This window comes from Thermobia domestica, chromosome 9 (assembly GCF_964235325.1).
Source record: "Thermobia domestica chromosome 9, izTheDome1.hap1.1, whole genome shotgun sequence".
In the NCBI taxonomy this organism is placed as follows: Eukaryota; Metazoa; Arthropoda; class Insecta; order Zygentoma; family Lepismatidae; genus Thermobia; species Thermobia domestica.
Window position 1 is genome coordinate 65,591,943 of NC_137462.1, and position 25,938 is coordinate 65,617,880.

General features: G+C 35.2%; 1 protein-coding gene across 1 annotated transcript in view; it reads right to left on the minus strand.

Annotated features, from left to right (window-relative positions):
* LOC145694013 (kinesin-like protein KIF12) overlaps positions 1-25,938 on the minus strand; it is a 183,751-nt gene that overhangs the window by 157,420 nt on the left and 393 nt on the right. The gene's annotated exons all lie outside the window — the stretch shown is intronic.

Genomic DNA, 25,938 nt, shown 5'->3' on the forward strand with positions numbered 1-25,938 from the left:
TGTTGCCATCTATTGATTGTTAGCACCCCCTTTAAACTCATTTTAAAGTATAATACAGTGGTTTAATTTGCTTGTTATTTTTTCGATGAGTTTATTTGCGATTTTTCTGAAACTTATTTTAATTTTAAAGCTTCCGTCACTCATGAACATACTGTTGTAAAAGTACAATCATGATCAGGAGTAAATAAAGAATCATGGTGCATATAATTTGCTAAATATATTAAACTAACGGGTATAAACGAAGCATTCCTACATTTGTTGCGCTAATTATGCTAACTAAATGAATGTTATTTTTAGCAAACACGATACAGAAATATGTAATAAGATTGATTGAAAGATAAACTGCTATTTCCCGTAGGCTGACTTAGCACTTGTTCATCAATAGTAATATAAAAGAATACTCATTAGTCTTGATTTGGAACACTAATATGTTTGTTTATGAGTGACCCAAATTCTGCCTATTGTATTCTTATTTTCTTTCATGACAATAATAAAGTGTTCAGCTAAAAGGAATAAAAGAGATGTCAGTCGAATATACAGGGTGGCCCAAAAGTAGGTATACAGTCCCGTACTGATCAACTCATTGTTTTTATATCATTTCTTATTGTTATCCATCAGATAGACTTACTTTCTTTATTATTTGTTCTTAATATCTTTTTACTTATATCTTAAGCTCGGAACAGCCGAAGCAAATAAACTTATAACCTAGAATCTTATACTTGATCAATGCAGGGGTGCATACCTACTTTTGTGCCGTAGTTCTATATACTATAGTTATTAATAAGTAAGATCATAAGCAAAATAATTATGTGCTGCAAAGCATACAGAAACATTTACTTCCTGGTGAGGATATGACTTTTCTTTCTTTATTACACTTATGTTGGATTCACAAAAGCACGGAATAGTATTATTCAATCGCCTATACCACTTATTATCACATTATGTAATAACGTAACAATACATTACATTTTATGGCGATAATTCATAATCATTTTATACAGCGTGTTCAAAAAATTACACAACGTTATGAAGGATCTCATAAATTGATTTTGTTCTTGTTATAGGTACTGAGTACCTGACCAGCCATGGGATATACTTTTCAACAACGTATATTCATTTTGATAGTACATTCGCGTCAGTAACTTGTTTTGATCCAGAGAGTCTGTAATAGGGAGCATGCTTTAAACAAATCCTCCATCATCCTCCGACAAGTTCCAAGAGACATCAAAACAACTAAAGGGAGGTTAAATTCACAATTGATAACTTATGAACATAACCTCTCACACTTTTCCAACATAATACTTGTATAAATATACACTTTGTTTTCTCAAAGCATCGACACACTCTTTCACAAATTTGATTCACAAGCCCGTAAGAAAATAATACATCAGCAAATGCTCCAACAACAAAAGTTGTTGTTAATTTCTGAAAACCCATATTTCGGAAACCAAACACGGAAAAACAAATCTCGTACACACAGTTTATATTAGTGTTGAGCCTAAAATCGATTTTTCGGTTTTCTCTTTTTAGAAAAACCGAAACCAGTTTCCGAAAACTTTCAAAAAACGGCTTCTTGAAAACCGGTTTTGGTATTGTATAAAAAGGGGTTTCAATTCAAAACCGAATTGGTTTAGAATAAATTCGAATTGTGGGTTTTTCGTTTTTTCTGCAAATCAGTTTTCGGTTTTTCTCATTTCTAATTTATATATTATAACTTGGCTATTATTGCTGAACTAAGTTGTGACTCTTTTAAATATTTAAATGTGATTGAAGACACCCATTTTCAATATCAATCTCTTGGAAACGGAATCTCGCATATCAATCTCAATCCACTGTTTTATACGTAAATGAGGATTCCAATGAAATAATGCTACTAACACCTTCTGAATTAACTTAAAACTAAAATCTCGAAATTGAAATAATACTAATCACATATCACACAAAAATGTATTTAGTATTAAAATTTCACTGGGTATCATACGGATAAAAATAGCAAGGGCGCTGTTCATGTAGCTTTAGTCGGAAAATATGTTTGACATAGGTGTATTACGAAGATGGAAAAATAGTATACAAAAGTCGACCTTAAGGAAGCAGATAATGAAATCCGGACTAAATTGAACTACCAAGGATTAAAATCATAACGTCTTTTCCTTTCTAACTCTTCTCGAGTTACTGTGTTATTTATTAATTACAACTTAAACACAATTTCTCGAGTATTAGTATTATGCAACTTTTTTGATTATAGATATGCTGCCAATCGTTATCATTGGAGCATAAGTCAGACACTAACGCTGACGTACTTTGTAAACTCTTTTTTCACCATCACATCACAAGAGAAAATTTCTATTAATTGTTTTCTTTATAATAAACTCAGTAGTAACTATATTATATTTTCAAGGGTATAAACAAAATAAAAGTGTGCGAAAAAGATCGACAATCTAGTTTTCATTACAACCCGGTGACACATACAGTGAAGTCTTTTGTCCACTGACTGATATATTGTTCTGACGTAAACAGCATTTCTCAATATATTTTCTTTTTCGTAGGGAAAAGTAGTTCAAGAGGACGGAGGACAGGAAATAAACAGGTTCGAACAAATGCAAGAAAATGACAGTTACGATAAAGGCGCTTTTATATATAGGGAAATTACAAACAGTTAAGGAAAAAAATGTAAACAAGCCAACGGAAACAACATTTTATGTTAAAATAGAAACCACCTTGCGCTTGTTTATTGATTTCTAAAGAGTAACATAGATCAAAAGATTTTAACTTCATTGGTATCTGTAAAATAATATCTGGTAGCAAGGAATCACAGTAAACAGACAGGAGAATAATACTGGGTAACGAGAATTTACTACAAGCACTTAAACTTCATTGGTATCAGAGGATAAATAATGTGACAAGGATTTGCTGTATAAAGGCTTAAATTTAATTAATATTAGTAGAATAATATCGAGTGACAAGATTTCACTGTAAAAAGGCCAGTAAAATAATATTGAATGACTAGGATTCACTGTAAAATGACTTAAACTTCTTTGATATCAGTAGAATAATGTAAGAGTACTAAAGAGTCGCAGTAAGATGTCTTAAATTACATTGGGATCAGTAGAATAATATAATGTTCAAGAATTCACTGTATATAGGCGTAAACTTCTTTGGTATTAGTAGAATAAAAAATTTTGACAAGTATTCAGTGTGTAAACGCTTAAACTTCATTGGTATCAGTATAATAATAAAGGGAGACAAGAATTCACTGTAACAAAATGCAACAACTGTCAACATTCTTGTGACGAGTTGTGATACAAGAAAGTAAAACTCATCTCTAAATAATCAATGATCTGAGCGGGATCCGAAACCATGAAATACAGATTTCTTGATCATCAGCCCAATTTCTTAAGCCATTAGATCACTAGCTTTCACACTAAATAGAAAATTAAAAACAAAACATACAGTATTTCCATTTACAGAAGTATTGCAAAGAGGTTGTCGTGCACGTGAATTGCTAGCAATAGCTTTCTCTGTATGTGTCTTAGGTTTTTGAGTTCATGTGGTCGAATATGTGGTTAGAGTCTACGTTGAAATACAGGACCACTTTTCGCGTGGATAGTGTAGTATACCGCGATTCAATATATTAAATTAAACAAGATACGGTGACTTTCAATATTCTTGGTTTGGTTTGAGTTTTGCGTCCCCTTTCATCACCGAGACTGTATGAGACGTAACTCTACAGTGTAAGATGGAATCAGTACTACCATAATGCGGTTAAATTTCAAGCCCTCTTCACTAGCGGGAAGAACCTTTCAACAATCTTGTATCAAGTTTTACTTCAAGAGGGTTAAATATCATTACTAATTTGAGTTCACCGTCCCTTTTAATACCGAGGTTAAATTACCCACAGCTTAATATGGAATTCAAATCACATGAGTTTAATAGATGGCATGGTGGCTTCATGGTGGAGCACTTACCTCTGGCGCGTGGGGGCCCTGGTTCGACCTCCGGCCAAGTAAGTTTGAGGGGGACAACATCGTGTCCGTGGGTTTTATCGCGGTACTCCCATTTCCTCCGAAATTCTCATTCCACCAATTCTATCATCATCATTCAATTGCTTTAATCATTCTCTCTCTTAGCCTAAGAAAACGAACATCTTTAATTTTTGTTTAAAATCAAGTACAAGAGAATTAAATCAAAAATATCGACTTAAATGTTAAAAACCATATAAGAAAAACAAATGTGTTTCTTTGTTGCAAACGGAAATTATTAAACTGTAATTTTAATTGAAACAAGTACGGCTATGTTTCAGGTGATATTTCGTATATTTGCGTAGTTTTGTTGAATTTACTATAGATACATTTGCAGTGTTTTGCGGAATTTAGCATAATACGAGCTCGTAGTATGAGAATATATATATATATATATATATATATATATATATATATATATATATATATATATATATATATATATATATATATATATATATATATATATATGACCTGGGATCGGTATTGGTTCATTGACTAGAAGATGTTATATATTTTTTTTTTTTTTTTTTTTGAAGAAAAGATGACACGCCGCTACAACAAAGATGGCGATGTGTAGGAAGAGACATCGATATCAACAAACTGGACTCATTTGCTGATATTCCTTGCGAACGTCACGAGGAAGAACGAGGAACTTCAATGTAAGACATAAAACATGTTTTGAAAATCCTATCCATCATTTTTTCACAATACAAGTTTCCTCTGCTTTTCAGGCCACTCATCGTTCAAATACAGGAAGCATCAATTTTTCAGAATTCCTTTGTGACGAAAGAAGCTCCTTTATGAAAGGAAATCAATGACAATGTCATTTGGAATCTAGTGATATATGATCACTCATGTATGGAGGCGGAGTAAAAGTTAAAACAAAAAAAGAGGAAATAAAAGTCCATGTAAAGTACTGTACAGCTGATAATTATGTTTGCCAATAGCGAAACGTGGAGAGTCCAGTATACATTGTTACATCAGTAATTAATCTAAATTATTATAATCAAACTAGTCCCATGGCCAAAATTTTAAGATAAAGGGCTAAAATTGATTTTTCTTGGGGGGGGGGCATACATTCATACAGACATATTAACAAACAACTGAATGTGTTACAGGATGCTGAAGATGGTCGCAGTGTGGTATGAGATTCCCTGGCCGCCACCTAGCTACGGCACTGAATCAAAGTCTTAATTACTAATGTCTTAATTGTAATCTGAAAACAGCTACAGCAGATGTACCCATCTTTACCAAAAAGTTCATGACATACTATCCCCATAATTCTGCTGACACATAGCCCTAGAAATGCAATATCTATACTTCCCTATGCTTTCAATGGTTTTGATCTTTAACATACTCCTTCATAATATGACCTTAGTTGAAAATGTTCCTGTATAAATTACAATTTTTTAAATCACATTTTAACTTAGTAAGTGGTTAAAATAGTTAATTTTAGAAATTAGGAATTAGATTTCTGAGCTGTCAGCATCTAAGGCCATTTAGCCCGTCACGTACATGAGGGATGATGTTTCTCGGCGAGCACACTATCCGATAAAAGGGAAGGAAGAAAATGTCCTGAGACCATCCCGGCATTTGCCTAGTGTGAATGAGGGAAACCCAGAAAAAACTAATTCAAAATGGCTGGCTGAAATAGCTGTTACACTTTTTCGACCAAATGTCCCCAGCGGGAATGGAAACCGGGACCGCTCGCACCACAGGCAAGAGCGTTACCGACTACACCAGGCAGGGCACTTAGATGGGATGGTTAATTTTATGGTCCCTAAAGTTTCGATGACGCATATTGCGTAATGAATCTCTTGTAGCCCTTTAGACCCTAGCTATAGAACTCTTTAGCCCCTGGCTATAGAATAGTCATATTTTTCATGACGCTTAGATTCTAGGGAGCTGATCGACGTTATAGTAAGATGGTGAAGCTAAGTATGTGGTAAAGTAGAGGAGACACTGTTACCATCATAATGAGCCATTATTAATCCACTGCTGGATGAAAGTGTCACCAGCCCTTCTCCACAACCATCTATCTTGGGCAATTCTTCTCCAAGTTACGCTACAGCATTTAGTTTCGTCTACCAGCTTATATTAAGACGTTTCCTACATCATTTCTTGTCTCTTGGTATCCAGTCAAGAATGGCTTATGTCTATTGATCATCAGTCCTTCTTGTAGTATACACATATGAGACATGTGAGTGAATCAATAGCTCACTTTATGAGTAATATTTGTAAATTCAAAGATTAAAAATTGTTAATGTGGATATAAGCGAATTCATAATTGGACGTATTCAAAAACTCAAGAAGATCTACATTATTTTTAAAAATTACTGTTAGTACGAGGTTGTATATACAAAAACGAACTTATGGATTTTTTTAATTATTATTATCGATGAGCACCTTTCTACTGAGCCGAAGGGGATTGAGGACGTGCTCTTATGTGAAATGTAATGAGTGGAAACTGATTGACGAAATAGAATGAAATAGCAACACAAGAAAAACTTCGGAACATACATAGAAATATACATGAAGAAGTTGTAAGCAGATAAGAATATACATACATGGCGAAAGTTTCAGCGTTACAGCAAATAAAAGCGGTGATTGATGTGTGGTCAGCATATCTGCTTCTACTGCTCTTATGTCTGGTTTTCTATACTCGAATTCACAAACTTTTAATTCAACTATGACCACACAATGAATTGAACTTTCCATTGTGTGCTAATAACTTTTTATTTGATTTTATAGAAATTAAATATTACAAAGAACATTACTTAAAATCCTAAGCATTATACTCTGATATACTGGAGTTAGAAATTGTGTTTGAATTTAATCTATCTATAAGATCACTTCAAAGAGCAAGTTTAAGCTTGAATTAACAACTGCTATTAGTAACATGCTTAATTTTATCTGCAAGTAAGAGGTGGTTGTTAAGAAAAAGTTTAACAATAAGCATACTAAGTTAATGATCGAAAGTGACTAATTTGAAACAGTAATTTTCGAGACTACTATTTTAATGGTAAGGAGAACGATGTCGTTTGTCGAGTCGTGGTCGGCGATGTTCGAGTTCACTGACATTTAGTCTTATATCGACCTTTATATTTTCTCTATTTATAGTGTTACGTAGGTTGGTTACTTTTTATTCAAACGTTGTTACAGACAAAATCCATACTGTAACTATACATTATGGATATGCGTAGTGTGCATATATCATATGCATGCAATAAGAAAAATTATTAACTGAGTCTCGCTTTCTGCATATGAAATGTTTCATTTCAATGCAGTAATATTTCTTCCATGCTTTTTTCTAAATGGTAATTAAAAAATGCAATAGCAGTTGCATATTCATATGATGTGAGGTCAGCGCACGGGGTCCTAAGCTATATTTATGTACTTTTAGACAGGAGCGTAGTATTAATTCCTCAATTACTACATGGTGCTACATCAATCTTTAAAATTATGTACCCACAACAACAATCAAACACAAAGTCAAAACCAGCAAAAGACACATAAACTAACTACAGTATTCAAACACTGAATGTTCAAAGTGATTAAAGTATCAATTTAATAATTCCTTAACAACCTCCAAATGTAATGTAACCTAATTAAACCGAAAGTAATGTAAAAGGTTATTATATATATAATTTTCTTTCTAAACCCCAAAGATTAAAATCCGAAGTGCAAGGTCTTGCGTGTTGCATATCTAACAAGGGGCAATGGTCTTGCAAGATGACCAGAACATTCTGCGGCAACCCATTTCCTTGCACGAAAAATACGTAAAATGAACGATAACATTGGAATTTCATGGAAGCCGTCGTTATAAACAATAGCATATGCAAAACAGCTTTTTTTTCTACCGGTAACTAACAAGCAACGTACAGAACAAGGCAGGATCAGATCCGACTCAAACTTCACCTAGAGGACACATAATAGAAAAGAAGAAAAAAAGCCAAATTGGAGTTGCCCCCATCCAGAAACACCGGAGATTTGCTCCGCAAAATAAAGCACCACGCGACAATATGATATAAGGTAAACGTTACAAGATACCCCTTTATGTCGAAAACGGAAAGGATGGGCAGCACCAGGATGATATCAAGATATTAGATATGGTATAACACCGACTTGGCGGTCATCTTGAAAGCAGCGATCTTGGATATAGCGTAAGGTATTGAAATGAGAAGCGGGGTGTATGATATATCAATGTAAGGTAAAATGCAAAATTAAAACCAATGATGTAACTACGAAAAACATATGTGTAATGGTGTGGATGGGACGAAGTGTGGAAGGCTCGGGCTAAACAAACGTGTATTCGAAGGACAGAATAATAGGGCAAGACCCCACGACAATGGTACGCGACAAGTAACTGCAACAGTGTCTGTGAATGAAAGTGCATCCGCCTTGACAGATTATGCCTTCCGAGGATATTGGGGTTCCGTTTGGGACAGTGAAAACCACAGTTGCAACCCGCGATACCAGCGCTCGCGAATATCCTCGAATAAGCCAATATCCTCGAAAGGCATAACCTGTCAAGGCAGATGCACTTTCATGCACTGTTGCAGTTACTTGTCGCGTACCATTGTCGTGGGGTCTTGCCCTATTATTCTGTCCTTCGAATACACGTTTGTTTAGCCCGAGTCTTCCACACTTCGTCCCGTCCACACCATTACACATATGTTTTTCGTGGTTATATCATTGGTTTTAATTTTGCATTTTACCTTACACTGATATCATACACCCCGCTTCTCATTTCAATACCTTACGCTATATCCAAGATCGCTGCTTTCAAGATGACCGCCAAGTCGGTGTTATACCATATCTAATATCTTGATATCATCCTGGTGCTGCCCATCCTTTCCGTTTTCGACATAAAGGGGTATCTTGCGACGTTTACCTTATATCATATTGTCGCGTGGTGCTTTATTTTGCGGAGAATATCTCCGGTGTTTCTGGATGGGGGCAGCTTCAATTTGGTATTTTTTCTTCTTTTCTATTATGTGTCCTCTGGGCGTTGAGTCGGATCTGATCCTACCTTGTTATGTACGTTGCTTGTAAGCATTAATACGTAAGTCAGAATATACTCGTATTTGTCATGAATAGGGTAACTCAAAAGCATAAAAAGCATAAAACGCATAATAGAAATTTAGACATATGGTTGGTACCTTGAACATGGTTGTGGTTGTCTAAGGGTCCAGAAGAAACTAATTTTAAAAGCATAATAAAGCATAATTTTAGAAAATAAAGCATAAAGCATAATTTAAAATATATATAGCACAATTCTTGGAAAATTCTGTTTAACTGCAAGTTTAACATACTGTATTAATATATTTTTTTTTAAAAAAACTAATATTTACAATGCAAAATCTTTGAGAACATACCGGTAACAATGCAACAAGGAAAAGCTTATTTTTATTTCTGTAAATATTTCGGTGTAATCCTTATCGTGGAGAAAAGAAAAAAGGAAAAGAAGAAAACTTTCCGCCAACAATGAATAGTACACAAGAACTCCACACTATATTGTTATGTGTACCTCTTGTACTTGAGCACTTTCTGTACTTTTTGGTGGCATCTTACTTTCCCTTTCTGTATATATGCACCTCTAAGGCGCACAAGTGCTAGAAAAAACTGACTCGAGTAAAGCATATCTTTTTCTCTTTATAGTGCATTAAATAGAAAGTTCATTGAATATGAAAGAAATTGCTTGCATAAAATATTAATAAATAACTCAAGATATTTAGAATATTTAATGTATAGTAAATATTATACATTATATACGATTAATGTAAAACAATGTTTGAAATTAACAATAAAGCATAATAAAGCATAATTTAAAAAAATAAGCATAACTAAACAAAAAAAATCGTAAAGTGGGTTGCTCTAGTCATGAACAGGGATGTAATGGAGGATATACGCGGGTATACGGCGTATACTCACCTCTAATTGGAAACTATCGTATAGACACCTAAAATTTAGGAAGTATGGGTATTAGGGCGTGTCATTTTAGAGGGTGAAATATACTTTTCGCAATTTTTCATGATGAGGGGTCTTAAAAGTATGTTTTTAGGTATGAGAAATTCAAATCTGTACTTAGTTTTGCGATTAAATAAATTTTAGCTAGGTAAATCAATATTTGAATATAGCACAAGAGCAGTTTTCGGAATTTCATACTGAAATACTTTCGAAGATGTCATGCAATGCTATAAAATAAATTATTTTTCCTTATGAAACATTTTATTAATCATCAAACATATTGATAAAGCTAGAGGTCAATAAGAAAGAGTAATTTGAAGTACCAATACTTTGAGAAAACACTCAATAAAATTTCTGCATACATAGACGTATGTACTGAAATACTGTATTTAGACTTTATATTAGAAATATTGCATTGCAGTTACTACGAACAGAAAGAAAGCATTATTTTGATTACGTAGTATTATACTTTATAATTGTTTTAGTAAAAACATGTAACATTCTCCATGTTTGAAGTGCGTAGCTTCTGTTACGAATCTTGAGAAACGCATTTTTCATTGATTTTAAAAATACCTCACTCAACGACATTGACAAGCTACTAATTTTCAATAATAATGAATTATTTTGTAAATGCAGCATCATACAGTTCATACATTTCTTACTTACTACTATAGTATTACTTACTTACTTACTACTTCTTACTTACTTACTACTATATTATATAGTAGTAATATAGTACTATATTAAGTACTATATAGTACTATATTTGCTACATTTGTGTTACATTTTGTGATAAAGCTGTCCTTGTTTTACTTAATACAAATGTATTCAAGAAAGAGCAACAAGTAAGCAATACTATTAACGCACAAGTTATTCACAAAACAAGTTTATTCATTTTCGGACATAATCTGTGGACTTGCTTCCTGAACTCTCATGTACCCCTCACGTTTCTCATGCGTATAGACTTTTGCTGCTGCCTCTGAGACTTGTTTCATACACCTTTCTATAGATTGAGCATGATATGGCGACTGTGGTACTTTCATCGGAACGTCTACAAATTTCTTTACTACTACTGTTGAAAGTTTGCATGTCAAGGGAGGTTCATAAACACCTTTAGACCAGTCGAAAGAGGCATTGAGATTGATGACTCCGAGGCATTGGGGTGTTTTCTTCGGACGTACAGAGATATTTTCTTGTGCTGCCTCACCTCTCAAGTTAAGTATCTTTTGAAGTACAGCATCCACAACAATCTTCTGCATTTTAAGCCACTGCGGTTGAAACAAGACGTGGCGTGGCCTTTTCTCCCAGCAATGCTTGACTTTGATGTTGAACCAGCAGGGTAATAGACATCAACAATGTATTCCACTATCCGCCTAAGATTTATAAGACATTTGCCGTTAAGTCCATGTTTAGAAACCCACAAACGACGTAGTCTATTTGCTGTGGTCAACCATCTTGAATGACCGACTGGACCAATTTCAAGAAGCGCTAGATCCTATGGAGGTTCCTGTGTAATCTCATATCCGTATGCTTGATCTGTAGATAAATCTTTTACGATATTTTCACTCAGCGCAATAAGAGGCTCTCCAATTGGGAGTTTTTGGTATGAAGGATCGATTTCAAGTTCAGTAACCGCGTCTAACATATCTGTAATAGTACCTTGCCACTGATTGCTAGACAAAATTATGCCATCCAGTGTTGTGATTAAGTATCGAAAGGTAACCCGTTGGTGTGAAGAGCACACATTAACCAATTTAGCTTACGACCGAGTGTGACTTCTACCTAATGCTATTACCACCTTCCCAACCAATGTTGACGTTAGTAGAATCACCTCCAACTGCTTGTAAGATTTTATCAATGCCCTTCATAAAATGTACAAGATAATCAGCAAAAATTTTAGCTCGCTTTTTATTGTCACAATCTTTCTGTGGAGTGAAATAAATGTAGCGTCAACCTGGCTCGCTGTAAACAGAATAGTGTTGTTCTCTTATAATCCCAGGGAACTGGTGATTTGAATTTTCTGCTACCAACATAACGTTCGTAATACCTTCACGGCCGTCAAAGAAGATGCAGTCGATTTTACCTTGCTGACAAAACTCATCAAATTTCACGGATTTCATTATTTTTTCTTGTGCTCTCTTCACTTTATTGTGATCAATCACAAGCCTTTGGTCTTTGTCGGTGATAAAGCTAACATCCATAAGGGCGGCAGTAGATATGGCAGGTGTGGCACGCAAGCCGACACCATACTAAATGCTCTGCGTAGCAACATAGCTTAATGACGGGAAGTTCAGAGGGTAACAATTCTCTGCCGGTTCCAATCAAATTACTCCTATGTGTAAATGTATTAAGTATTGTTTTTGTCTTAGAAGTCAATGTAAAGAAACATCAAGAAACCACGATGTTAATATAAGGACTAGTTGAAAAAGTTTACACACTCAAATTTGAAGCTCTCAACCTTATACCCTTGGAGTTATTATAAAGGGTGTTCAGAAAGTAACTATGCAGTGCCATATTGTGGTGTGTTAAGTGATGACTGATATGATTGTCAATTAGTTATACAACATTTTCCATTGTTTAACATATTTGAACCATACTTGACCAGGTATTTTGATTTGTTCAAATGTCCGATTTGATTGAAGACCAACGTCTTGTGTGACATCATTGTGATCCAGGTCATGAACTGCATGGTTACTTTCTGAACACCCAATATAATAAATGTGAAACTTTTGGCACCCGTTTAAATTGAAAATGTATCTAATTTAATGATTGTAGAATATAAATTTGACATAATATTAAAACTGTAATTCAGCAAGGTGCAAATAGATAAAACTAATCTTAACAATTATATATTTCTGCTCAATAAATGAAATACAACACTGGCGCCATCTATGAACAGAAAAGTAAATTTGTAAAAAAAGAACGAAAATGACAAAACTTTGGACTGATATTTACCTAGCAAAACAATCTTATATCGAATTTGTAAATATATGCTTCGAAATACAATGTCAAGTCTCAACTTTTTAGCACCCCTCATTTTAGGATTTTGAAAATTGAAAAAATCGACACGCCCTAATGGGTATACGCTACATTTGATTCATAGTATACTCACTTAATTGGAATAAACAGCAACTGCTTTTCATGTACTATGTTTCAAAACAAAAAAAAAAAAAAAAAAAAAAAAAAAAAATCACTCAACAGCTGGTCGTCAGGCTGTTTCCGAGAATGATGTCTATTCTTTTAAAAATGTTTGCGTTTTCAGGGTGTGGGAATCGAGTTTTCCGAGAATTCCTTCTAAAATGGAAAACAGCACTCTGAACCTGCAGTGATTTTACCTCAAGATGTTACATGCGTTGTCCTTACCTTCTGAAAGCTGTTCTCTGATATTATAATAAAATAAAACCAAGCTGTTTGCGAATGTTTTTCTTGGAAACTCTTATGGCCCAGAAGGTATAACGTCGTTGGCTTCCCGCGCTTGGACCTGCTCGTCACTGGGGGTGTGGTAAGAGGGTAGCCAATCATCACCAACCGTCTACTGCGCTCAGCGAGCCACGAGTAACCAAGCTGGCCACTCCCCTTAAACGTCACTACAACTTTTCGCGGGAAGCCAACGACGTTATCCTTTCCGTACTATAGAAACTCTTTTGTTTCTAAAGATCAGTGAGAGACGAAGTTAAGTAGATGGAGCAAAGTGAGGAGTAGGGCGTACATCCAGGTGGTGACATCGAGTTGTTCCGTTTTGACATAGCAATTTCACGCCCTCTTTGATCCAAATTCAAAGTCTACTGATTGGATACAATTTGAGCAATGCAATATGGGGTGGAAACAGTTCCTTTTCAATCGCTGAGGGAGGTTCCGAGAAAACGTTGTCTTTACTTTAGTTCAAGGATTAAGAGCAAATTTAAAGAATATATTTTTGCCAAGAAATTGTTGGCCTCCACAAAAATAACAAAACACATGCCCTCTCATCGGTCTAGTTTAAAGCATTCACCGTCGTTCCGAATATCAAATACAATATCGTACCTCAGATTAGTACCGCTCATTTGTAGTCGCAATTAACATCAAAGAAAGCGGTGGTTGATTTCCATAAATACTCAGCAACTAGTACTAGTAGTTTTTCTGCAACCTACTGGAAAAAAGAGAGTAAAAATAAACAAATTTTTAATGTTGTTTCGTTTTCGTTCAGATAAAAAATATTTGAAGAAAATTTAACAGGAGGAGGTAGAAAACAAAAGTCAGAAAAGACACCTGAACATTACAGTAGATCCATGACTTGTAGCAGCAGAACTTCACTTTCAGAACAGCCGCAGCAGAAAATATTTGCTTAGTAGTGTTAAAACTTTCTTTGTGAGTTGAAGAATTAAGAGTTGCTTCGCAATTTGCAAGATGTTCAAGAAGGTGTTAGAAAATTGGTTAAAAAGGAAAAGAGACAATAGCTGTGTAAATTCCGTTGACGAAAATGTAAAAGCAAAGATATCGATCAGAAATAGGAAAGAAAAATCCGAAGAACGTGCTAATTTGCCAGCTACTACTTCAGAAAAAGGCGTAAGAATATTTATTTATTTATTTCACATTATAACGGTTCTTATGGAATCTCCGGGTTGATGACGAAGATGTCAGAGTGATAACGTCCTTCGTTCAAGGCATTACAAAGGAAACTACTTGGAGCCTAGAACTTAGGTACTATTCCGATATTTAAGTGGTCCGAATGAAGAAAAATCCCTCTTAGGATAGGTGATTTGCGAAGGATTTTTCATACCTTCTTCACCGATTTATTATTATTATTATTATTATTATTATTATTATTATTATTATTATTATTATTATTATTATTATTATTATTATTATTATTGGAACGTACACCTGTATGAACGGCCCCACGTTTAGATTTAACTGGAAACAGCTGTGCGAGTAATTTTATTTTTCTTTAAAAGAAATATCGATAGCCGGCCATCCTTACTGGTCTTTCCTGTGACATTAATTGAATGCTGGAATAGTACATCAGCTTATAAGTCCACGCAATCCTTTTGTCTGGCAGTGTGCTCAAGGTTTAATAATTTAATAAGCAGTGATGAAACACCTTTCAATATCTGAGAAAATGTCTCATCACGGAAATTGTAATCTACCTAGAAATACTAGACTTCGGGGTTTTCTTGTTTGCTTCCTCGGTTCTATTTTTTTTTAATCTTAAAAATTTAACTCCCATTTTTTTTTAGTTTACAACTTTTATTTCTTTTCGGAAAAACTTTTAGGAGGAGAGCATTTTTTGTTTTTATCTATTTTTCGTTTTTTAAGAGTGCGTATTTGTTTTATTTTATTTATTTAATAATCACCAGATACAGCTAAAACACCATTTTATACTGGATATCTAACAACAATAATAACAATGGAAAGGATTTCGGAAAGTATTGGCGAGGGCCTGTTTAGTATGTACTCTCCCGGCATTTGCCTGTTAGAACTGAGGAAAACCCGTCAGGATGGTCGGCAGTGAGAATCGAACCTATGGCCTCCCGAATGCGAGGCATATGCTCTAGAAATTGAGCTACTTTGCTCGGTAAGATTGTCGTTTGTGATTTTTTTTCTTTTTGAATCGCTCCTGATGGGAAACTTAAGCCTCGACTTGAAATAAATTATTGGACTAAAGTTTCAGATGGGTGTACTGATACTAGAGTCTGTCTATTTCAGGTGTGACCTCGAGAAACATAAGAAATATACTTCGGCCCCACTCCCACCACCCTCTGACGGATGACTCCCTCCCTTTGCTTAGGGAAAAGAAGTGAATAACCTCAGCTAATTGCCAATTTGTTATTCAGTCCTTTGGTCTGGACGAGTGAAGATGGCAGGCTACTTAGAATGACTAACAAGACAGAGCACAGCGAAATCCGTGAAATAATTCATTGAGGCAACGCTTCCGCATACAATAATTGAAAGATCTTGGCCGCAGCAATTTTTCCCTCCTCTTTTGAAGGAGATACGGGAAAACACACATCGACAATAGCGCCACAAGGAGTACAGTCCAAATAGAAAGGCTCTGTCTGACTCTAATTTCGGAGCTGGCACCAAGGCTTAATTCAGCTATAAATTGGCCTCGAATTGGAAGTACAACCATTTCTACAGCCTACTTAACGCAGAGTTAAATAAGGTCTTACATTAATCTATGATACTGTAGCTAAGTTTTCCTTAGATTGTTCTTTTTGTTACTTCATATACATATCCTGCTCGTTCAAACCTTAATAGCGCAAATACCAATAGTGTTAGAGGAAGCGCTGCGGTGAATTTATGAGGAAATCATACCTGTGTTGTCAGGAAATACCAAGTTCAAGAGTATAGAGAAAGTAGATACAGAATTCCACAAATTAAGTCAAGGTCTCATAAGATAATTGTGGATTGAATGGAGCAAGGTTTACTAAAATTTCGCGTAATTTTCCGAACATCTTGAATGTGGCATTTTTCGAAAATACAAACATGGTTTCCTCTGAAATTCACCATACCGCTTCTTCTAACACTATTAGCCTTTGAGCTATTAATGCTCAAACTTCAAATTCCTGCACTTTTCTGCCCCCTAACTCGAAAAGGACGCCGCTTTTGACTTTAGTGTAATGCACTTTTTTTTGCTTGTTTTCCTAATTTCAACCCCAAAGTGATGTAATAGGAATTATGAAACTCTCTCTCCCTCTGTATATATATATATATATATATATATATATATATATATATATATATATATATATATATATATATATATATATATATATATATATATATATATATATATATATGTGTGTGTGTGTGTGTGTGTGAGTGAGTGAGTGAGTGCAACAAGGGATGGAGCGTATACCCACCTAAAATATTAGCATTACATCACTGGTCATGAATATTATCTCCCTTCTTTTTTAAATAGTTTTTACGACTAATATACAGGGTGGCCATAAAATCTCCTTATCCCTTGATAAATGCTAATGTAAGTTTTCCCGTTACATCTTTATATATGCTAATCTAAGGTTTTCAATTGTTCCAGATTGTGTGAACGTTGGCTGATACTTCCAGTTATAATATTGTAAAAAAAAAAATGTTGTTGCAGTTGTTGGGTGCATGAGAGAAGCCCCACAAATAAGACACTAGGAGAAGTGCGCGCAGACTTTCGGACAAGGTTTTAACGAAATCTTCTCCTGAAACAAACATTTTTACGATGGGAACAGAATCTATTCGCCACAGGAAGTGTGAATGATAGGGAAAGAAATGGAAGACCGTCTACACAAGCAGAAACATGTTGTTTCATCGCGGCGTCCGTGAAGATATTGCCATAGAAGTCGATGCGTAAGCCATCTACGGGACTGGGTATACCCCGGTCGACTATACAAAAGCACATGAAACAAGACTTAATGTTTCCTATCTCAATAGAACTTCTCGAAAGCATTGTTGCTCACGACATTCAGTTTTTTTTTCGTGTAGTTATTTACGTCGGTTTAATGGTTTATGTTACTTATTTTCAGCGATAACGGGACTTTGTGGCCACCCTGTACATTAATAGGTTTTATTGTTTTAAGAAAATAGAAGACAACATGATAAATAAATGAGAAATTAACAGAAATAAAGTGCGTAATTAACGACGTGGAACGTTTCAACTTGACTATTTACCTGAAGAAATGCGACTCATGGGATCGTCTTAGGAGGAGTGCATTCATTCATATCTTACAGTTTTTCCAGCTACATCAATACCAAATTAACACTTAGTGAAATGTGTAAAAGTAAATAAATAATTTCGTAATGTTGTTTGTCATTAGATGCTGGGACATCGTTTAACATTTTTCCTAAGTTGAATTCACTTAATTGAATCCTTTATGGACCTATCACGATATCATAACTTTCGATGTTATGCAATACGAATTTTTAATTTTTTTATTGCACTTTTCAATACAATTATCATTTAAACTTTTTAATATACTTTATTTTATATATATTTAAACTTAGTATTTTAGTTTTCCTTCGTTTTACTTGTTTTTTTTTTTTTTAACTAGTTCAAGAGAAACGTTCAGAATAACCGTTTTCCTGAAGCCATTGAAGATAAACTAGAAATCATCTATTCTATTGACCATAAGGTCTATTTGCGTTAATAGTCTATTTATAGTACAGCAACATGTCAGTCTGTGAATAACGTTAATTCCTAATAGTACACACTCAAGGAAATTGATGTCGCTACCCGCTTTACTTGCCTGCCTGTCTGCTGTTAATAGATATCACCAGGAACGGTATGAGACGAGAGGAGACAAGAATTCATACAATCTCGGTCTCGTCTCGATCAACAGATGCGTGTTTCGGTTCGAGGTCCAAATATCGATCTCGTTTCAGTCCCTTCTTGATAGTCTCGAAATAAATTGTGTGAAAATTAAAAATGTGTAAGTAGTATCATCTTATAGTGTGTTGTTTGCACTTCTTTATTTTTTTTACTTCGTTCTTTACCGAAAAATTATTGTAGACCACCTAATCCTCTATAATTAAGCGCCTAATGCTCGTGGTTTATATGTATATGTGTGTGGGTTTAGTTCTTAGTAGGTGTAGCAAACCTTGGATAAAACCTGACTAATGATCCACACCTCACTGTAAGGAATAAATCTTGTCTCATGTAGTATCAGTATTTGCTATACAATTAAACTATGAACAATCAATTGTCAACTCCAATACTAGTTTTGTACCCTTCCTGTTGAGTCAGTATTATTTAATCTCAGATACTAGATAACAAAGTTGATAGCAGTAAGAGTGTACTTAATCGAGCCGAAATTCAAATTTCACGGTTTCTTCTTTAATGTCCATCACATTCTTCTTTGAACGATTTGCTCAGTGGAGAAAACCACGCACAATATTTCAATGCACACCAGTTCCTGTCAATAACGAGGTCATAAAGCCGTCCCGACCTTGGCCTCGACCCGAATGGAGAGCGTCCCTGTACCTCATACTTTCAAGTATCTGTTCTGAACTACGAACATTAAGGATATTACCGAGTAAATATGAGAATACGTTTTCTTATTTCATGGATGTAGAAAAGTCTAACAATGAAGTAATACTGATTTAACTGTTTTTTAAATATTATTTACTTAATTTGACAGAAGTCCTATTTGAAGTTTCACAATCAGGAAAATAATTTTGATTTATACATTATAGTAGTGGTTCCCAACCTCTTTTGACCATCGATACAGTTTACTGAACGCTACGACAACATGACACATTTGTTTGTTTGATTGATTTCTTCTTATTATTAATATAAACTATAATAGTGTAAGTTTTTTCTATAAAGTAGTGACACAGTGAACATTTCTGCAACACAGAACCCGTAATTACGCAAAACTTATCGAGATGGTATCTCAAACTACAGTCATAGAGATAGACAGGCAAAGAGAATGTTTGCGTGTTATGGCTTAGTAAAAACTTTTTTTGTTTTTGAAATTCCTTATATTAATATACAGTTTGTTATATTTTAAGTGTAAACAAATCTAACCAATTCTCTGGCTTCCCAGTTCAATGCACTTACGTCATTGCATAGGAAGGGTTTCCACACCACATAAGAAAAATTCCTTTGATTGACGCTGTAGCCCCTCGAGCACCGTCGATTGGATATCTTCATCAGATTTTAACTTCCGCCTTCCAGTGTGCTCCTTTAATGAACCAAAGATGTGGAAATCTGATGGTGTCAAATCTGGCGAATATGACGGTTGTTGGAATCATTTGACATTGTAGCACGAGCAAAATGAGGACGTGCGTCATCGTGTTGAAGTAAAACACCTGCATGCAGTAATTCCCTTCATTTTGTGTGTATTGCTGCTATCAAATAGTTCTTGAGAAGGTCGATGTATATAACGCTATTCACTGTGATATGTGGGAGCACGTAGTGTTTCAGAATAGAACCTTTATTATTCCAGAATATAGTCAACATGACTTTCACTAAGAAAGTTCTTTGTTTTCAGCTAATTGTTTGCTTACACGTTTTGTCTACGGTTGAAAGCGCTGCACTCAACTTTCATCCCCAGTGACAATGTGAATTAGATAATCCTCGTCCTTCTCTTCATAACGCCTCAACAGCTTTTTACATATGTACATCCAATAATCTTTCAGTTCAGTTCCTGCGTCAGTTGTCAAGGAACCCACCTACAGACACTTTCCTGTAGCGGACTTCGTCAGGCACTATGTGTTGCACTGAACCGAACCTCATATTTAACAAGGAAGTCATTTTAGCTAGCGTGACATCCCTGTATTTCTGAATAAGCCGATCTACTGTGGCTATGGACTCATCTGTGACAACTGTAAAAGCCTGACCCGGACGGACAACATCAGTTAACAAAGTCGTATTTTCTGTGTATTTCTTGCACAACTCATAGACTTGCCGCTGTGACAGATAGACGTCCCCATATTTCGTCTTCATTTTTCGTTAAACATCAACCGGTTTCACACCTTCACTCCATAAAAATCGAATTATTCCTCCCCGGTGCAACTGCGTAGTGGTGCCGTCATATTGGAGTTACTCAGCTCCAATCCCATCTACCGGCATTGTTTCGTACTACCGGTCGGAAAGACCTCAAGGATTACATCTACAAATTATCAAGCGCCTAACAAACAAAGCATATTTTTAAAGTACTTTTGTGGTTTTCATTCGATTCTCCCTCGTACATTTTATTTCAATATTTGTTAACATTTTAAATATTACTTAAAATTTATTAACTGTTCTAGGTTTTCACTAAATTGTTTCGTCGACCTCCCAAAACTATTATTAACATACTCTCTCACGTTCTTGCGGGTACTCCGGTGAAATCAAATAATATATATAATTTCTTCTCTTTTGGTTCTATTGTCTAATGATTTTCATGAAGTGATATGAATCTACTACTACCGAGAAAGAGATTTAGCTGGGTCTCTACAGAGTCATCATCAAGTCCCGTTACTCCCCATGTATTACATAGATGTTAATGAATTGATGTTCCTTTTTGTTGCAGTTGCAGATATACATCTAAATCATGGCTAATGAGTCCACTTACACCATGAAGGAATGGATCGTAATGAGCACGAGGGTTCACGAAGGACCCTATACAGGAAAATTAATGAGAGATATTCAGTATGATTTCACTATAAGGTTTCAGAAATCTTCCCGTCCGAAACCAACAATTTTACGGTGGGAGTAAAAGATCTTTGCAGCTGGTTGCATATAAGACAAGCCCACTTCAGGACGACCATCAACACGACTGGAAAGGTATGTGGGGGCTGTCAAATATTTGTCAAAAAGGTCCATTCGTAAGCGGTTACAGGAATTGGGTATTCCATACTCAGCATTACAAAAACATATAAAGAAAGATTTGCAGTTAAAGGTATTTAAAACTTATTTTGTAAACAAATTGAGTGATAGTGACATGCAAAAGCATAAGCAAGCTTGTGGACGAATGTTCAATGTCTTTATAGCTCTTCCTTCAATGGGGAAAGGGTTTTTCTCGGACGAGTGTGCAATACGTATATCAGAGCACAAAAGTCAAAAAGTTTATTTCTGGAATAAAGAAAACGCAAATTTTTATGAAGGATTTGAACACAGCCCACCAAATATCATGATCTGGGCTGCAATGTCTGCAATCTACGTGGTAGGCCCATATTTTTTAACGGTGCTGTGAATCACATTGCGTATCTCACCATGTTACATGATTGGTTTATTCTATATCTGCAAGATCGGGGACTCCAGGGCGTGTATGGTTCCAGCAGGATGTAGCACCAGCCCATTATGCTATTGCCGTTAGAGAATATCTCAATTAGGTATTTGCTGATAAATAGATTGGATGTGGTTCTGTCCATTTTCCTGCACCTTTGGAGTGGCTACCCCGAAGTCCTGATTTGTCATCAATGTATTATGGGAGTTCATCAAACAAAAGGTTGCTGCCACACGTTACGAGACAGTTGATGAACTTAAGGATGTTGCTGGATGTGCATTTACTGCCATCACGCCAACAATGTTGAGAAGAATTCACATCATACATGGAGAAGAATATGTTATGAAAACGATGGTGTACATACAGACACTCTAGTATAAATAGTGAAGAACAGTTATACTACCTCAATTTTGTCCTCTGTCATGATCCCACATTCATACAATGCGACCACCTATGAATATGTGGACACGTGATAGGCGGTAACGGGACTTTGTGATCATGTATAACTTTCCGGTGCAAGAAAGAAATTTAACTCCACTCGAGTTTTAGAAAATTCAATTGAAGCGGCTTCGGGGCAGAGATTTACCATAATGCCCCTAAATTCGAAGTTTCAGGTTTCTCATGCCAAAATACTGAGACTTTCAATAATTTTATCAGGTATCGCTTGAAGAACAGTTGGTTATATTTGTTGAGAATACATATAATCGATACGATCAACACAGAGCTATTTTGTATTAAACGCATTTCAATAGTTACGTGAATCTATGACTGAGTAATACCAATTACTGTGACTCACTTAATGTAAAGAAAAATATGAGTCATCTAATGTTATTGATACAGTTATTATTGATTGTTATCTTCCATTAACACATAAGGTACAAATGGCAAAGACACTTATTCATAGTAATAAATACGCATTAATATAATGACTCAGCATCGTTCTTATGACCTTTATATTCTAATCGAATGACCTAAATTCGTGCCAAGTATAGAAATGGAACTTGGGATACTCAAATTATTCCATTATTAATCATACCATGTAGAAAAATGTACGGTCTTATTTTTTTACTATTAAGAACAATATTTTTTAAAAGTAGTTTGGTACTCTGTCAGTGAGTTACTCTTTTCAGGGGAAAAATAAAAGAAATTTGAAGAATTAGTTGGTGGATTACAATCTATTTTTGTCAGGATGTTGGGGGTCAAAAGATAGGGTTCGAGTTGGTTAATGAAGTTGATATTTAAACCGGAAGTGGTAGAAATATATCATTCCCGATTTTAACGTTGATAGCCATAGAGTAATCATCATCATCATCCTAGGTATTCTGCCATTATTGGCAGGTCACAAGCTGCAACTGAGAAGCTTCCATGCTCCACGGTCTTTCGCTAATCTCTTTGTCTTCACGTACGATTTTTCTGTTTTGATATCGTCCATAATTGTAGTCTCCTTCGCCCCGTAATTCTATTTCCTGTCACCATACCCTCTAGCACGTCCTTCATGATACAGTTACTTGTTAGCCAATGTCGCAACTAGTTTGTTTTCCTCTTCTTAATAATATCTAAAATTATTCTTTTCTTCCTCACCATTTCTAACACCCTCTCATTAGTTTTCCGCTCGGTACAGTTGATTATCTCCATTCTTCTTTACACCCACATTTCGAAAGCTTCCAGTCGTTTTCCATCATTTTTTGCGTAATGTCCATGTTTCTGACTCATACAATACAATACTCCACATGAAGCACTTTATGATTTTTTTCCTCAACTCTTTATTCAAGGTGCAGCCGCGGTGTCTCAGTGATAGAGCATTCATCTCTGGTGCATGGGGTCCCTGGTTTGATCCCACCTCGCGCCAAGTGAACTTTATGGTGGACAAACACCGGGTGCGTGGGTTTCCTCGGGGTTCTCCCGTGTAAATTAACTTAATAAAAAAATACATAATTTTTTTTTTACTTAGAGTACGTCTCTCATAAAGCTCAGATCCTGTTTTAAGATGTGGACAACTAGTAACAATCGTTGCCAACAAGCCTATCCTTAATTGCTTATGTGATAAGTAAATGATAGAATCTATTATGCAAAACAGAACACACAAAACATACTGGTATGGTTAAAGGATCTGAGGCGGTCATAAAATCTAATCTGATGCGAGTTCGAATTTCGCTCAGGTATGGTGGAGATGTAGAGTGCGTAACTAATCACGTACGCCTTTGGTGTACGGTGTTCCGGGTTCGATTCTCGGTGGGAGAGCCTTTGGAATTTTAACTGTCCTCGATGTTTCTGTGTTCGTGTCCCTGTCGTTCTAGGTTACTTAAAGAGAGTTAAACAAGTAAAAACAGAGTAAAAGTAAGTAGAAACTAGTAATAAGTAGATAAGCAAGTTAATGAGGTACGTTCGGTGAATCAGTTAACTTTAAGAACAAGAAAAAAATAGTAGAGCGTTCACTTGGGGTCCCTGGTTCAATCCCAGCTCGCGCCAAGTGGGCTTTCTGGCGGGTTTTCTCGGGGTTCTTACTTTTCCTCTCACTTTATTCATTCCACCATTGCATTAATTTCTCATCATCACTGTCTCCTTTAGCCTTGCAGGCATAACTCTGGGACATAAAAGTGAAATATTTCGTTGCATTGCTATCGTTCATTTTGCATCGTTTCTTTAATCCTAAAGGACAGGAGCCTGAAACTCAATAAATAAATAAATAAATAAAATGTGTAAATCACTTTAGACGTATGTAAAATAACAAACAAAATCTAGAATTGTTTATTTCAATTCGATATTTATTTGAAATTAAAGCATATTTTCCAAATAATTTGACTTTGTTCGTTTATGAATGATACTTAATTCTGTTGAGATGGGTTGCTGAGATTGGTTCAGATACGTTTGTTTTATTCACTAAAAATGGATCTCAATGAACGAGTAGTGAAGTAGTACATTAATTGAAGAGAATCAATCATAAACCATTTTTTTTAGAAACATCAAAATTGTATTGAAGAACGTGAAGTAATACATGCTTTCTCAATACATGAAATTTTTTGGATATAAATTATACATAAGTCCTTTTGTTCAAAGACAATGAACTCACAATGTATAGGCCTATATGTGTTGTATGAGTTTTAACTATTACAATTTCACCAATCGGAACGTTTTAAACAAAAACTAGCTAAAATGGACACTTCATTCACTAATTTGACTTGGAATTTAGATACACATTAAACAAAAATTATGTGTTAAGTTCATGTGAATTTTACCCTTAGATAATGACACGAAGTACCTGACAGTACTTTAAAGAAAAGTCTGATCTCTTTCATTACCTGTTTCTTATAGTATAGACACAAAAGAATCATCCATTATTTTAGAATATAGTAATTATCAAAGATAAAATAATATTAAAATCTTAGTCTAAAGTTACACGTGCTAAGTAAACGCGTTCGCACCAAACATTTAAAAACAATAATTCCATTTTCGTGTTATTTATTTTGTCAATGTCATGTTTTCTGATTGTAAGAAAATGTAAAATTGAATGCCACAATTCGATTCGAAAAGTACATATAAATAGCTGGGCAGGAATGCATGGTGGCTCAATGTAGAGCGCATCCCCCTAGTGCGAGGGATCCTTCGTTAGTTCCCCGGCGATGCGAATTTGTGGTGAATAACAAAGTATTATCCGTGAGTTTTCCTCGAGGTTCTCCTGTTTCCTTCTACATTTGCAATTAAATCAATTTTTTCATAACCATTCATTTTCATTAACTCAATCACGTGAAGCTGTACGTACACGTGTTACATAGTCTCGCTTCTGAAAGGGGCACGAAACTGAAAATGAAATCAATCATTACGTCATCCGCCTGTTTTAGCTTACTGACATAAGAGTGGGACGTAGAACTGAAATTTCATTTACTTCCTTCATTTCAAATGACTTACTGTGAAATGAACAAGGTATTATTTCCTAATCTTTCTAGACATGCTAAAACCAGCTAAAGGAAAGAATTTAATATAAGCTACATTTTTTTAATTTTAAATAATTTTCATATTGCTTATGCATCTACTACAAAAAGAAAACAAACAAACAAACAAACGTAATGGAGTCACGGTAGCTCAGTGGTAGAGCGCTTACCTCTGGTGTATAGAGTCGTTTCGATTCCCGGCCATGTAAGTTTCTGGAGAACAACATCGTGTTCGCGGTTTTCTCGGGATACTCCTGTTTCCTTCCACTTTCTTATTCTACCAATTCTGCCTCAATCATCCGTCTTCCTTAGCCTAAATGGGCATAATCGTGGGACGTT